The following is a 14590-nucleotide window of genomic DNA, read 5'->3' as shown; positions in this document are numbered from 1 at the left end:
AATTAGTTTATACACATGCAAAGCACTTTTCAAAGAACTACAAAAATGTTAATTATCATTTTCAGAAATTTCTGCTAAACTTCAGCTCTGCTACCTAACTAGATGCATGACTTTGAAACATCCCTAAAGTGATTGCCTACATCTGGAAAATGTTTTCCAACTTTTTCATATGCTTGGGTTCTTTTTGTCCTTCATATTTCATTTTCTTATTACCTCCTCATGGAGGATATCCATGAATCTCCCAAGTAAATAAATCCCTTCTTACTATTCTCTCTCCTGGAACCTGATTTCTTTCTTTACACGACTTTACATGGTTTGTAGGTATATAAATTCTTAGATCTTATATAATAAAATGGCAATATGCAAATAGACCCGATGGCAGAACAACCAGTCGCTATGACACTAGGGGTCAGGCACTCAATGCAGGAGTCTCCCCCTGGTGGTCAGTGCACTCCCACAAGGGGAGCTCTGCTCAATAGAAGCCTAGAAGCCCAGAACAGAAGCCAGGGCAGTGTCAGTGGTAGGAGCCTCTCCCACCTCCATAGAAGTGCTAAGGATGTCTGACTGATGGCTTATGCCCACTCCCCACAAGGGCTCCCAGACTGTGAGAGGGTGCAGGCTGGGCTGAGAGACCGCCCCCCCCCCCCCCCCCCCCCCGCCCAAGTGCATGAATCTTGTGCACTGAGCCTCTAGTGGAACTATAATGTCCATGAGGCTGAGAATCATGTCACTTGTTCACCACACAACACAGTCACCAGGTCTGGGTCAGAAATTTGCCAAATGCAGATAATCCACTTATTTACATTAAAAATTGGAATGATAAAAAATGAGAACATTTCCGTTAAAGTAATTCACATGCTCAAAGAAATAAACAAATTAAAGTTTCTATAGTTATTTTGAGGAATTAAATTTTATGATGTTAGTTCCTTCCTCCCTCATGCCATCAACCACCCTCAATGTAAAAGTACACATAGGACACAGAACAATAAATTAATATATTTTATATATTCTGGTTTTTGGCTTAAAATTCCAGTGTGCAATCAGAGAGAATGCCAGGATTATATACGTAATACTTTTGCAGAGATGAGAGGTAGGTGGACAAAAGAGATGAGATCTGGAATCAAAGCAAGACCTGTGGCCAGCGCTGCTCCCATTTGAGCTCTCATGACTCATGACTCAGGGAGGGGGAAAAAATGCCCAGAGCTCAAAGCTTTTTAATTAGAGCTATTTCATGTGCAAATGAAACACATTCTGGTTCCTTATAATCCCATGGCTCATTATACTCTTATTCAGGTGTGAATAACAAACATGTTTCCAGCATGATCCTGTCTGGATCATCTTTGGTGGACTACTTCTGAAAGCTTTGTGCATTTTATACTTGTGCAAAGATATAAAAATTAAAAAAAATTAAAAAACTGTCTAATATTTCTCAAGTCTTTGATTTTACTACTGAGTTTCTCTCAAGGATATATACACCGAATGTTGTTTTTCCTATTAACATAAAGACTTATGCCAGTGTTGGAAGTTCAAGAATCACAACTCCTGACATGGATTTTTAGTATTTTACATTCTGTAGCAAGAAGAGTGAAAATGAAGGGAATTACATAAACTATGCTTGTTTTCTGGAGTCCAGGGAGCAATTAATGGGATAAAAATTACATTAATGAACGCTGTATCATTTTATGGTAATTTTTTCTGTTACAATCACATGCACTGTTCACTGTCTCTAGCTGAGCATACAAGAAGTTGTATTTAAACTTTTATTCCTATTTATATGTTAGCAGATGTAGATATTTTAGTCAAAATCAAATGCATAATCTAAAGTAAGAAAACATAATTATATCCAAGAAAAGGAATATCACTTGTGGTTTGTATAAAGACATGATGTTTCTTAGAGGTGGTGGATAGTGATATTCAAGCTAGAATGTCAAGACTTCTAAGACCTCAAGAAATATATATTAAAATAAAAAGTATTCTAAATAAAATAAAAGTCCGATGTTCCCCTTTAGAGAAAATCAAACATCCAATTAAATTAAATACATGAAAAACAATAGAAAGAAAGGCTATAAAGGTAATTTGAGTTCTAACATGAAAGTCCTTTAATATCAAATGAAAATGTGACATCCTATATAATAAAAGGCTAATATGAAAATAGACTAAACAATGGAACAACTGAGCAACCAAACAACCAGTTGCTATGACATGTGCTGACCACCAAGGGGCACGTGCCGAACATGGTGGGCATTGACCTCAGCGAGATGGTGGAGCAGGTAAGAGGGGCACCAGACCAAGGAGGGAAGCTGGTCACTGTTATGGAGGAGAGCCTCTTGTGGTTACTGAAAATTCTTTGCTCCCACGCCATGGTCCTGTCTGGCGTTTGCACCCGCTACCAGCGTGGCCCTGATCGCTTGGTGCCATTAACAGGTATGAGCAGCAGCTGCTGCCCCAATCACCCCTCAGGGCTTCTCCACCTCCTCCTACTCCTGAGGGGTGATTGGGGCAGCAGCCACTGCTTTCTGCTTATACCTGCTGCTGACACTGTCCCCAATCACTCTGTGCTGTCAGAGGGTGGAGCAAGACTGGCGCCGTCAGCACATTTGATTGGTGGTGGTGGGAGCAGGGCTGCAGGCAGACGGGTCCAGAGGCCATGGTGGGAGGGGCCAGGTGGTGGTGCAGAATATGGTCAAGACCCACCCCTGTGTCCACTGCAGCCTTGCAGCCCACAGTTCTTTTCAAGGTGCATAAATTCGTGCACTGGGCCCCTACCTTAAAATAAGAAATAATGGAGTCCTGAAAGGTCTTGAGCAATAGACTGAATAATTAAAGCTTTGGCAAAAGCCTTTGGCAAAGCCTTCCTATGCCTATGAATTAAAGTGAGAAGCAATAAGAAACCAATAACTGAGACTTTTGAACAATTAAGTATTAATTTGTTGAAATGTGGATGTTACCCCCAAATGAAGCATTTACATTTTTTGCCTGGTGACAAATGATAGCAATTCAACAATTTTTATTAACTAACATAAAGTCAATGCTAATACATGCTATTTGGTTCTGAGAAAAACATAACTGAAAATGCACAAGAGAATGATACACAAGTTGATTGAGCAAACATTATAAAACTTGAAACAACTCTAGACTGAAACTTAGCAGATATTTTCTCAAAAAATTAATAAGCTTCCATAGATTTCAACTCCTTATTTACATCATAATAACTATGGATATGTTATGTTACATGCCCCCTGCTAGCTTTCTTAAATTCTATAAGCTGTGACTGAAGAATTGGGGATATTAAACTAGGTACTATTTAAGATTGTTACTAGCTATACAATTAAGTACACTAATAAAAGAGAAACATGCAAATTGACCATATCTCTATCATACCCACCAGCCACACCCATCAACCAATCAGGGGTGATTATGCAAATTAACCCAACTAAGATGGAGGCAGCCACAGAGCTGGAGTGAGCAGGAGGCTTGGGTTGCCCCTGGCAATGAAGGAAGCCAAGCTTTCTGGCCTGCCTTGGCCTCCATTCAAGGCTACAAAGTTTCAATTATAGAAGATAAATAAATCCCAGATACTTGCTTCCTGCTGGCCCTGGCCTCCGCTCAAGGAGGCACTGGAAAAAAAAAAAAAAATATATATATATATATATATATATGAGGGGCTGGGAGCTTGGGACACCAGGGGTTCATCAGGCCAGAATGGGACGGCAGATGTGGGTGATCAAGTTGTGGGGTTGGGCCATTGGGGATAAGCAGACCAACAGAGGGGCAGTTGGGGGACAGCAGGCCAGCAGGCAAAGTGGTTAGGGGAAATAAGGCAAGCAGGTAGGCAGGTGAGCAGTTAGGAGCCAGTAGTTCCAAATTGCGAAAGGGATGTCCGATTGCCGGTTTAGGCCCAATCCCTGTAAACCTGCAGTAGGACATCCTTCAAGGGGGCCCATATTGGAGAGGGTGCAGGCCGGGCTGAAGGACACCCTCATGCATGAATTTCATGCACTGGGCCACCAGTGTTATTCTATAAATCTATATTTTTTAGACATTCTGTAATTGCAAAACTCTCCAGTTTTATTAATTATGATTACATTGAGCAATAATTGGATTACCTTTAATGGACATTTCATTGGTGGTATTCACATATTAGGAAAATACTTTAAGATGATACTTTTTCCATCAAGTTCAATCACCCCCTCTTTAACAGCTTTGTTGTGTTATATAATCCTTCTAATTTCTCCAAGGTCTTTATATGCACATATGTTAGGCCACTTGAAGTTGTCCTACAGCTCATTGGCACTGCATTTATTATGTTTGTATATTGTTATTTAATTTGTTCTCTTTTTTAGTTTGCATAATTTCTACTAAAATGTCATAAATTCTGCTAATCTTTTCTTCTACAATGTGCAATCTATTATTAATAGAGTATATTTTCCACTTCCCACTGTAGTATTTTATTCTTCAATTTTTTTTGAAATCTTTCCTGTCAAGCATTTTATTTTGGAATTAGCTATGGGTTAGTCTTTTTTGTATTTCCTGTTTCTTTTCATGTTTGAAAATTTTTGAGTTGATGTCAAAATCATTAATTTTTACCTTGTTGGTAAATATTCTTGATTTTTTTTTTTCTGGGCCAAATTAAGTTTGTTGAAAAGAATTTAAACATTTGTTGTTGCTGTTGTTTTGCTTTCAGTGTTCATTAGTCAGAATCAGAGCAGTGCTATCTAAAGGTAATTATCCAATACTACCTTTCTGGGTACTTTATCCTCTGTAATATGAAACAAGAGGTTTTCCAATTTGGCCGGTTGGACCAGACAATCTTCTAAGCACTGTGTGAAGTCCTGTCATTGTTCTAATCCTTTTGGGAAAGTCCTCAAACTTGTGTACTTTTTACACAAGTATTCATATGCTTTCAGTATACATTTGAAAACTTGATGGGACTTTCTATAGGCCTCTGGAATTCTTTGTCAGGGAAGCTCTCCACTCTTCTGTGCTTTCTCTTGTGAGCTCTGTCTTCACCTGCTCAACGTAAGGAGTTTCCTGGTTTTGTCGAAGACTGTCGTCCCGTGCTCCAGCCTGGTAACCCGTGGGAATAAGCTGGCACAATCATGGGGTTCATTCATCTTTTCACAACATGTAGAGACCCTTCATTGTCTGATACTTAGTCTCTGGAAACCACTGTATCCATGTTTGTGTGTTTTTTGTGGCTTCCCCCCCCCCCCCGGAAAGAGGGGGAGTGAGGATAAATTATGTACATGTTTTATTCTAGGGTGGCCAAAGGCTCCATTCACTTTTTTAGTTTAAGTGTCTCAATATCACAAGATTTTTAATAAGTTGCAAGAGTATTCTACTTTTTAAAACTCTCTTGCTTGTGTAATTAAACATTGATATGAACCTCCCATCTGCCCAAGAGTTGCAAACTACAGTGGTGCCTCACACAACGAACTTAATTCGTTCCAGGAGCAAGTTTGTTATGCGAAAAGTTCGTTATGTGAAACGCGTTTTCCCATAACAATACATGTTAAAAAAAATAATTCGTTCTGTAGCATAAAATATGCTAAGATGACATAAAAAAAATATGCTAAGATGACATATTTTTATTTAGATACATCTAAAAACATAATTTAAAAAAAAAAACAAACACATTTTTTTAATTTTAAGACAGACTAAGTAGAGTCTACCGAATCTTGCACATCTTCATCCATTTTTTGCTTTTTGGCCGATGGTTCCATGAAAAACCTGTCCAAAGTTCGCTGTGCAAGGCATTCGTTATGCGAGGCACCACTGTACTCGTGGAAGAATATTCATAGTCACCTTTCAACTATACTCTACTTACTGTGTCAGGATGTTCTTGTCACCATGGAAATAAAAAATGGATGGTATCATCTGGGGGGAAAATCACTGACAACCAGGAGACAATCTATGTGAAATGGCATTTAACTTGAACTAAGCACTGACTGAGATCAGTCCCTTTACTTTGGCAACACAGAAAAGAAGTTATGTCAATATGCATGGACATGGAGTACTTGAGATTCCCAGTTTAGGCAAAATAATTACAACACTCTGCACAGAAAGAAAGAAATAAAACAAAAGAAAGGAAATAAAATAAACAAATATATATTGAACACCTACTACATGCCAGACACTATTTTAGACATTGAAACTGACATGCAAAAACAAAATACCCATTTATAAATTTACAATGAGTGATATCATTGCTATAGGGACCAAACAGACATTTTTTCCTGATGTATTTTTTCTCTTTCTATGAGCAAGCAATATGAAAACTCAGCATGCCTAGTGACTAAAAATTTATATGTAGAATATCATAAAATCAGTTAAATGCAAATGCATTTTCCATGGTAATGTTCACTGTGAAGAACATATTTCTAAATAGATTTAGTGTAGAAAATAAATTTGAGTTTATAAAGATAGACACAAAAGCTGCCTTGAGTGGTTAAACCTTCCACTCTATCTTAAACATGATATGATTTGAAAACCACTTCTCTCTTTATTAGATTCTGAGAGAAATTTGCTTTTTTTAAAGATGAAGATCATTGCATCCACTCTGGGCTTTGAAATAATATTACATTCCAGCGACTAAATTGACTTCTTCAGCACATTTAAAAATGTTTCACAGGCCATTTTAAGAACTCTCAAACATTCTAGTTTGAGTCTTTGCACTTAGGACGTGCATGGTAAAAGAGAACATTGAATTTGGATAACAAATATTATCACATTTTAGTGCAGTGTTATAATTTGTAAAGCACATTCATGATTTTCTGTATTTGATTGTACAACATTAAGAAACTCCATAATTGTCTTATTGGGGCTGCATACATCTGCATTCCACACAGTCTCTTCACAGTGCCAGACTGTCCTAGTATTCAGAGATGTTAATAGGTTCTAATGAGGCTTCAAAGATGTTAAATGTTCAGAAGTTCTCTTTGTACCACTTAGTACTCTACTGTGTTTGTAATTACAATGCAACAGCAAAAGACTAGATTGTTTTGCTTGGGGTTTCTGCCTCTATGCTTTTTAGAGAAAATAGTTCTTTTTTTTTATCTGCCTCTGTGCTTTTTAGAAAAACATTGTTCTTTTTTAAAAATATATTTTATTGATTTTTTACAGAGAGGAAGGGCAAGGGATAGAGAGTTAGAGACATCAATGAGAGAGAAACATCCATCAGCTGCCTCCTGCACACTTCCTACTGGGGATGTGCCCGCAACCAAGGTACATGTCCCTGACAGGAATTGACCTTGGGACCCTTGAGTCCGCAGGCCAATGCTCTATCCACTGAACCAAACTGATTAGGGCTAGAGGAAATTGTTTTTTTGTTGCTGTTTTAAAAAGTAATTTCTCTTCAAATTGTTATGTTATAAAAAAGATTATTTGTGTATTTTGAAACTAGCTTTTTAAAAATATATATATTATTGATTTTTTTTTACAGAGAGGAAGGGAGAGGGACAGAGAGCTAGAAACATTGATGAGAGAGAAACATTGATCAGCAGCCTCCTGCACACCCCCTACTGGGGATATGCCCGCAACCAAGGTACATGCCCTTGACAGGAATCCAACCCAGGACACTTACTTCAGTCCGCAGGCTGATGCTCTATCCACTAAGCCAAACCGGTTTCAGCTGAAACTAGTATTTTAAAGTTTAAATATTTACTATAGACAAAATAGAAAACCCCCGGTGTTTTAGAGAGTTGAGTTAGCAAAGGTTTCATATAAATAAAAAGTCTTTTAAACACACCATATATTTCTTGTTAAATAGTCAGAAAATTATATTTGAAACATGTGACAAATCTGAAAGTTATTCTGTGTCCACCATCAGCCCTCACAGCACAAAGGTTGTGACCCTCCAATAAAGAAAGCCATTCAGCCCTAGCTGGTTTGACTCATCTGCCTGCTAACTGAAGTGCCCAGGTTGCAGCCTCTCTCCCCAGTAGGGGGCGTGCAGGAGGTAGCCAATCAATGATTCTCTCTCTTCATTGCTGTTTCTAGCTCTCTCTCTGACATATATATCTCCATTCAGCTTCTGCTGTGTCTATACAGTAGTTTTCTTTGTCTGGGCTTTCTCTCTCTTCCTTCTCATAATTGGTTATTTAAGGGGAGTGAGGGTGCATGAAAGAGGGTCTTTCCCACTGAGCCATTTTACAAATAAGGTCTTTCCTTGATTCAGTTCACAGAATGTTCTGGTAATGATCTCTGGGTTTTACTCAACTCTCAAGAGTCATTTCTTTGGAATTTTGGATGATGATTTGGTATTGACAATCATAGGGGAAAAATAACTGCATAAAAATGTGCAAAAATTCTTCTATCTAGACAAAGTAAGTTAGGTCTTCTGGGCATGCAGTTTGAGGATGAAAATAACTATTCAAACTACTCTAACTTCAGCTTCTATGAGGCCAAATGGGGATACTTTGTGTTTGTATTGAACTGGTCCTGCTCCTCCTATTCACCATGTGCCTGTCTTCCCTGCATAGCTGATTTTTTTTGAGGGGGAAAAATGGCTCTAGGGAGGAATAACTAGAGAAAAATAAAACCTTCGTCACTGATAGTTAATATACTCTAAATATATACCTATTTCTGTATTTTTAAGATGTCCATGTGAATTGACTTTGTAGTGGAAAAATTTTTGATTTAGGAGCTAAAAGATGAATAAAATTATTTATGGGTTTAATGATTGCCTATATTATTTTGAGTCAGCATTATCTTTTTATCCATATTCATGTTTCCTCTGGTGGTGTCTTTATAAAATAGACTCCTCTGAGCGGAGAAACTTGATTCAATCAGTACAACTAGACTGATATTTCTTAAATAAAGGTATAAAAGAAAATATGTGAATTAATTTTGTTTATTTACCGGTTTTAGTTACTACCTCTTTTTTAAAATGTACCATTTAGAACATTTCTATTTTACCTTTTTCAGTTGTCTAATTTTGTTTTAAAAATAATAATAATTTTACTTTTGCCACGTAATGTACAACTCTCGGTACATTTGAGATCTTTATTACTGAACCAGGGAAAAAGACAGCTCTCTGGTTTTGTACCTGGGCGTATGGCACATTGGGAAAGCCCTTTAATGAGGCTTCAAATGGGTTATTCTTTGGAACTTGCTCTTGGTGGTTACTGTTATCAGTTCCATGATGACCCACATTAAAGTACATTAAAAACATTTTTTTTTTTAATGAAAGGAGCCTGGAGTACATGGGGGAAGAGGAAACAGAATTAGAAGGAAAAGGAATCCCAAATATAGGCTGTGGTAGAATATAGAAAGAAGAAAGAATAACATGTTCCATTGTTAGACCTGCTGCAAAAAGAAATGAAAAACAAAAACCAACAAAAACAGGGAAGAGAACTGATGAAACAGTAGAACATTTTCTGGAAATGACTTATAGGTCACTGGTCAGGAGCAGGGGTGAGGGAGCCAGTGAGGACATCAGCATCAAGACTAACATACATTCTCTTTTCCTAGGTGCAAAAGTGGAAAAGGAAAGAGAGCATTTGCCTTGCAACTCTGCCAGTGAACAGGACATGGAGATGGTAGCAGACCCTGGAGACATGATTAGAATGGTCTCCTGCCGAAACCGGTTTGGCTCCGTAGTAGAGTGTTGGTCTGTGGACTGAAAGGTCCCAGGTTTGATTCCGGCCAAGGGCATGTGCCTTGGTTGCGGGCACATCCCCAGTAGGGGGTGTGCAAGAGGCAACTGGTCGATGTTTCTCATCGACCTTTCTAGCTCTCTATCCCTCTCTGCTCCTCTCCATAAAAAATCAATAAAATATGTATTTTTTAAAAAAATATTTAGAATGGTCTCCTCAGCACCCACATGTTTGCCAGCTCTTGTGTGCATTTCATTTCTACAGCTGGGGGAAAAAACAAAACAGATGAAAATAATTATACTATACTAATTTAAGCTGCATCAAAAATATGAACCTTACTGTGGAGTTTATCCAGTGTCTTCTGAAGTTTTTGACAGAGTGAGCGTGAACAAAATAGGAAAGCAGTAGAATTTTGAGTGTCTGGAGGGGTTGGCGTGGGAAGGCAGCCACGGTGGCTGGGAAAGAAGGCAGAGAAAGCATGAATTTGGATGCTGAAGATAAACTTGGCTTATTTTGAATTTTGCCTAAAGTGACATGATATAAACCTTGTCCCCCCGCCACATGAAACATCTGACCACGTTGGGAGGAGAAATTGCCTGAAAAAGACAGGTGGATTTATGTACTAAACAGTGTTGGTATACTATCTATCATTCTACAATTGTTCAGTCTCTCTATTCTAGGGAGCCATGGGATTCTTAATTCAACTGCCCCTAGGCCCTCAGAAACAATACATATTACATGATATGTTTGCAAGATAAAATCTGCATCATAAAAGTTCCCCGTACCTGTCTGTAGAGATTTGGAGATTATCATAGTAATTTAAATGAATAAAATTTACTCATCAACTCAGAGGGTCATAAGGCAATGGCATTAATTCATTCTCTGTTCTTGAAAGAAGGAAGAGTGACAAACATTTTTTCAAAATCAACTGGACATGACTATGCTGCCTCCTCTTTCAATGGTTTTATCAATTCCTGATGGAGTTTCTGAGTCTGCAGTTTAAAATCATTGTAATAGATTTGGCAGTTCATAGAAGGTCTCCAGAATGAATCACTAGCACATTCATTGTTCCACCAACCTTTTAATAATTCTGTCAGATCACCTGCTGGATTCCAATTTTCTATTTCTCCAATCAGATATCTGTCTTCAATCCAACTGTTTTGATGTTTTGAAATTTCAATTAAAACAATTTGAACCTGCAATAAATTACTGGAGGTTAGCAGCAGAAGAAAAATCCTGCAGCCTCAAACCAAGACTTTTAGTTATATGCTCAGCAATGCCGTAGAACAATGCAGGAGAACCTACTATACAAGGATCAGATTGGAACATAATCCATGTCTTCAGTCCTAGAATCCCTTGTGAATTCTTAAGAGTGCAGGATTCAGTTGCTTCCTGAAATAAGAACTTATAAATAAAGTAGAATTTAAACTATGGCAACCACCCCACCTTTTAAACTTGCTGCTATTCCTATACACTGTTTTTGATTTGGAAAACAAACATCCATCCAGTTATTCATCATCAAATACAGTAATTATTTTTAATTCCTTGTTTTATTTTAATTTCCATATCCATTTAGATTGAGTTTCACCAATTCTGATTCTTACATATCTCTAGAATCCATCCTCTTTTGTTTTCATTCCTACTTCTATCTTGTACCCACCTCATCTTTCCTATAATAATATTACTAGAGGCCCAGTGCATGAAATTTGTGCATGGAGGGAGGAGGTCCCTCAGCCCAGCCAGCACCCTCTCGCAATCAGGGAGTGCTGGCTCCTAACTGCTCACCTGCCTGCCTGATCGTCCCTAATCACTTGCCTGCCTGCCTGATTGCCCTGCCCTTAACCACCTCTGCCTTGGCCACTATACCCAGGACCCAGGCTTCCCTCCCTCTGACCAGGCGCAGGCACCTGGGACATGGATCAGGTTCGCCAAAGCTGACACAGGCACCCAGGACACTGAGTGGCACCACCCCAGCCTCAGCTTTGTCAGGAAGGATGTCCAGGAGGTCATTCAGAAGACATCTGGTCTATCTGGTCTAATTAGTATATTATCCTTTTATAAGTATAGGTGAAAATTACTAACTGGACCCCTCCAAATTTATGTCTATAAATGTGCAAGAGCTTAACAGAGTGTTGCTGTTTTTTTCCAAAGGAAAAAATATATAATAATAAAAGTATAATATGCTAATTAGACCAGATGTCCTTCAAGACGATCTTCCAGACAAAGCTGGGACTGTGAGGGAAGCCTGGGTGCCAGAGGGAAGCTGGTGCCAGCTGCAGGGGGAAGAAAGACTAATCTTACACAGATTTCATGCATTGGGCCTCCAGTTAATTGCAATAATACTAGGGGCCCAGTGCACAAACTCATGCACCTTGAAAGGAACTGCGGGTAGCAAGGCTGCGGTTGGCATTGGGGCGGGTCTCAGCCCATCCTCCCCATCCTTGCCTGACCTCTGGTCCCATCTGCCAGCAGCCCTGCTCCCACCTCTGTTGCAGCTCCCACTCCATTCATACCCGCTGATGGCATGGAGTGATTGGGGCCAGTGCCAGTAGTGGGTGTGAGTGGGGCCGGCACCATCAGCAAGTGAGAACAGCGGCTACTGCCCTGATTGCCCCTCAGAAGCAGGGGGAGGTGGAGAAGCCCCCAGGGGCAATTGGGGCCTACAGCTACCACTCAGACATATTGTTGGTGCCAAGCAAATTTTCAGTAACCACCAGAGGTTCACCCTGATGGTAGCGACCAGCAACCCCACCTTGGTCTGCTGCCCCCACTCACCTGCTCCACCATCCTGCCACGGTCGACGCATGCCGTGTTTCCTGCTCTGCTGCCTGCTGCCGACACCTGCCATGTTCTGCATGAGCTCCCTGGTGGTTAGCGCACATCATAGAGATCAGTTGTTTGGCCGTTCAGTCCATTTGCATATTAGCCTTTTATTATATAGGATATGAGTTCTAAAATTAAATTCTCAAATATAGGGAGAAAATCTAGGTCCTTTCAGAATCTGGCCAGTGCCTATTTCTTATAAGCATCCTCCTATACTTCCATATATGCCTTAACAACCCAGGTTTTACCAAATGAGTCATGTTTTCTTTTTCTGGTTCTTCTGCCTAGAACCCTTTTCTTCCTCCTGTTCATTTAGCATACATCTACTCAATCCTCATCTCAGGTATCATTTCTTTAGTCAAACCTTCTCCTGAAAACTCCCTCCCCAGTCGGAAAAAATGTCCCCACCTCATAGCTTTCCAAGAACCATGACCACGATTCAACTAAATATATAAGACTTAAATTTTCCACATGTAAATTTCTCTGCACCAGCCTGAGCTGTATGAAATTTAGGGATCACCTCTTACCCTTCTTGGGTGTCAACACTGCTTCCTGGATAGTAAGGATGCCATACAAATGGTTGAGAGTGGTATCTGAACTTAATACGAACATAATGCATTTTTGCAGGTACTTTAGGTTTTTAAGCTTGGTTCTCTTCAGTATGTACATTGTTTCCATTTTGGGGAATATCCCTTATAATTGTCTACATGTTAACTTTTTATTGTTATAAATTTCATGGGGGTGGTAATTCCTTCAGGTGAAATGTTTTTACACGGATCCCATCACAGCACCACACTCCTGTTGACTGTCAGAAGATGCTTGCTGAAGTGTGTGGAGGAGGCAGTGTTAAGAGTTAACACTTCCAATCTCTTAAATGACAACTGGCTCCCGAGAGAGAAGTGGACTTTAAAAGGATGTGTGCCAGAGAGTCATCTCCTGAGCAGTCATTTCTGGAAAATGATCATGTTAATGAGAAAAAGAAGTGGAGGAAAAGTGGGGTGTGTTCTTTGCAGTGTTCAGCTTTGTGTGTTGCTTTCAACAACGTGTCTCTAATCCTCGCTGTAGGTATTGTACCTGCTGTCTGGGTCTCGTGTTCCAAGAAGTGCAAATGAAATCATGCCGAGCCACGGCACACGCCATGTGTGAGAAGGATAACCTGAACCTTTCACATATAGATAATTGCCTCTAGTGATAGTTCTGCTGAAAACAAAGGACACAGTTTGTTTTACTCTTTTAGACATGCAAAGCTCAAAAGAACACTGCTGACTGAATGAACAAGCAAAATGTGGCAAGCCATGCACACCTACTAATGTTATTAGCTATTCTGTGTGTTCAAATCCCAGGAAGACAGGGTTAGAGAACTCAAACTCCTTTACTGTCTCTGAGAAAAATTAAAAACTTCCAGCCTGCCTTGATTAATAAAATATCTAATAGGGGATATTTTTCAGCCAAAAAATGCCATTAATTTTATAGATTGGGTATAAAATAATGTCATTTATAGCTTTAGCTCAAATATTTTCCCCTGATCAAAGTAAGAAAACCCAAACCACTCAAGACTCTTCATATTCACCTGATCCTTTACAGCTCACAAGTAAGTAAGTAAGTAGTTATTAAGCCTGCTTTAATATTTCATGTTGTGCAATGGTGCTTCAATGTATTCCCTACAAATAAATAAAACACATGAGAATCCCTGTAGTCCTCACATGAAAAACTAAATAAAAGGTAAGTATCCCTTTGCTATTTCATTTTGTGACAAACTTCGCTATAAATGAACACAACGCCAGAACACATTGAAGCATAGCTTTGTATTTAGAAAAAGCCTCATCTTTTAAAGCAAAGAAATGGAATTTTCTCAGTATGTCTTCTAGACTGCCAGCTTATTCCATGCTTGTTACAGCACTCTAAGGTAATTTAGTGAACCTCTTCAGTGTTCTGTAGGCAAACGTAAGACATTTCAGGTAACACTTGTTTTCAGGTGAGGTGATAATTTAAGATATAGGTATTACTACTTATACATCTGGGATGTTGATCAATAACTAATCTGCCTCCAAAGTCACTAAATACCAGGTGATTCTGGGCTATTCTTATCTTTCCTCAAGAAGGAAAGCACAGGTAGATGGTGTGTTGATGTGCAGCAGGTACTGTCACTACATCTCATGCTCTGTGGGAAC

The 14590-nt window shown here is 39.2% G+C and overlaps 1 long non-coding RNA gene across 1 annotated transcript in view; it reads left to right on the top strand.

Annotated features, from left to right (window-relative positions):
* Positions 1-9595, top strand: part of LOC311626325 — an 82994-nt gene extending 73399 nt beyond the window's left edge. The window contains exon 3 of the long non-coding RNA XR_014795668.1: positions 9472-9595. This is a non-coding gene — a long non-coding RNA (uncharacterized lncRNA). The remainder of the gene's footprint in view (positions 1-9471) is intronic.
* Positions 9596-14590: the final 4995 nt, after the last annotated feature.

Source organism: Pipistrellus hanaki (genome assembly GCF_964339955.1).
Source record: "Pipistrellus hanaki genome assembly, chromosome: 8".
In the NCBI taxonomy this organism is placed as follows: Eukaryota; Metazoa; Chordata; class Mammalia; order Chiroptera; family Vespertilionidae; genus Pipistrellus; species Pipistrellus hanaki.
Note: the sequence above shows the minus strand (reverse complement) of the source record. Positions and strands in the feature narration are given on the sequence as shown.